Source organism: Crocodylus porosus, unplaced genomic scaffold (assembly GCF_001723895.1).
Source record: "Crocodylus porosus isolate Cpor-Errol unplaced genomic scaffold, CroPor_comp1, whole genome shotgun sequence".
NCBI classification, from domain to species: domain Eukaryota; kingdom Metazoa; phylum Chordata; order Crocodylia; family Crocodylidae; genus Crocodylus; species Crocodylus porosus.
Genome location: NW_017728922.1, coordinates 14,154,378 through 14,156,970, shown reverse-complemented (window position 1 = coordinate 14,156,970; position 2,593 = coordinate 14,154,378).

The following is a 2,593-nucleotide window of genomic DNA, read 5'->3' as shown; positions in this document are numbered from 1 at the left end:
TGACTTCCTGCCCTTTGGGCAGGGGGCTGGACTCGATGATCTCCCGAGGTCCCTTCCAGCCCTAATGTCTATGAAAATCTATGAAATCTATGAAAATAAATCCCTTTAGTTCTTATTCTTGAATTTGGTATCACAGTGCAATTGTTTCCTTAAAATTGCTGTAGACATAAAAGGCTTCAAAGTTCCTAATTTATATTTGCTTTAGTTTGTGCCGTAAGTTTGAAAAATAACTTGCATGTTTTTTGTAGATTAGATAATAGCTAATAGACTGGATAATTACACCATGAAGATTGCAGCTTTGTGTGAATGAGGATGTAATACTTTAATAGTTGAAAATTTCAAAATCATTACAAAGATATATGGGGATTTTATAGTATTTACTGTGCAGTATTTCTGAAGCCAATGTTACGAAGTGCCAGACTTAATTGAAGTTATTGTAATCATGTCTCTATTTTGAAAAGGACCTGAACAAAATATGCATTATAAAGAAATATTGACAGAATAAATAAATTCTGTGATGGGAACTGGGGAACAGCTCAATTAAAATGTGTGTGTATTACAACATTAGGAAATTATTGAATTAACAGATGGCAGAGACTTCCCAGAGTTCTGGAAACTGTTCTTTACAGCATACAACCAAGGAAAGGGAAGCCACATGACATGCAGATATGGTCTGAATCAAACCTCATTCTTTGGCATGTTAGAGCTCTGGATTTAAATTTTGTACCTTGTTCCAAATGAGACTTACAGGAGTCATACAACAAGTCTTTTTTTTCCTATTAAATTTCATACTGAGTTTACCAAAGATGTTGTTTCAGTTGTTCTAAAATTATTAAAATATTGATTTAAATTCATGGAATAGTTTTAACTATGAAAAAATAGGGTCATAGGGCTAAATTCATATACTTGGATACTGTTTCCCCTTTTTTCTCAGTAGTCCAGTGCTTAGGAAGTTCACCCATGGTGTCAGAGATACAAATTCAATTCCCACCTCTGCCTGTGTGGATCTGAATGCACATCACACAGTACTCAGTACAGTCAGTGCATAACAAGGGAGAGAAACGAAAGCAGGTGTTCCTTTTTCCTGTTGACACTATTCCCTCAACCAGAGACTAGAACTCAAGTGTCGCACTGCCTGGATGAGTGTTCCTCCACCAAGCTAGGGTTCACTCTTGTTCTCTTGCAGGTATCCCATGCAATGTGAAATAGCTCCAACAGGAGAGAACACAGGATCCCCATCTCAGAACATGTCATGAATGACAATTAAGATACTATCGTGTGAGGTGGGGGGGTTCTTGTTCAAATCCCTGTCCTATGTGTATGTGAACTTAAAGTCCTGCTTCTCTGCTGAATGTTGAAACTAGGCCTGTGTGAAACAGCAGTGTTTCAATAGAACAGCATTTTGTTTAGAATATGTTTTGATTCGAAAATGCTGTTACATTTTGTTCTGTTGAAACAGGGTTGAAATGACAAAACTGTTTCAACGTTTTGCCCAAAAGGTATAATGGGGAAGGACAAAACAGCCTATACTTTGTCATTTATCTCTTGATTTGGATGAAACTTGCAAGAATGGTAGTCCCTTTTTAGGGCATGAAGTCTGCCAAGTTTTAAAGTAGATAGGTGCAGGGGGTTCAGGGAAACTACACCCCAAAATTTTGAAAGCAAACTTGTGTCACGTGTAAGTATTAAGCCACAGTGGGGTCAAAACTGCAGACATGCTAACCCCTGCTGAGGCCACAATGCCTGCCAAGCTTCAAGGAGATAGGTGTGAGTGCTTGGGGGAAACAGCACCCAAAATTTCTGAAAGCAAAACTTATATCACATGTATGTGTTAAGCCACAGTGGGGTCAAAACTACAGGTTTGCTAACCCCTGTAGAGGCCACGAAGCCTGCCAAATTTCAAGAAGACAGGTGCTGAGGTTTGGGGGAAACTGTACCTCAAGCTGTGGACAAGCAAAACTCATGACATGGGTGACACTGTGTGTGTTAAGGCTCAGCAGGGTGAAAACTGCAGGCATGCTAGCCCCTGATGAGGCCATAAAGCCTGCCAGCTTTCAAGGAGATAGGTGGAAGGTTTTCTGGGTTCTGGGGCCCAGCACCTCTAGCTGCTGACAGGCAAAACTTGTGTCATTGGTGCTTGTGCAACTGTGTCTGTCTTGGGTCATGAGTGGGGGGAAACTACTGCAGGCCTGACTGCTAGGCCCTACTGTGGCCACAAAGCCTGCCAGCTGTTAAGGAGATAGGTGCATGGGGGGTTCTGGGGCCCTGCACCCTTAGCTGCTGATAGGAAAAACTCAAGACATCGGTGCTTGTGCTAGCTAGCTACTGTGTTATGCAATCAATCATGATTCACTCAGGGACCAGCTCAATACATAGTAGCTAGTGAGGATAGTGAGTTAATGAGCAAGGATTAACACCTACAAAACCACAGACTAAGGAGAGGAAAGAATCAATACAGAGCCAGGAACTGCATCTGCCTCAAGACAGAGACAGTCAGTTGCACAAGCACCCATGAGTAGTATATAGGGTATACATCTTGTCAAATTGACAAGCCCCACCCACTGACAGGTGCCCCACCCCCTTGACCCCACCC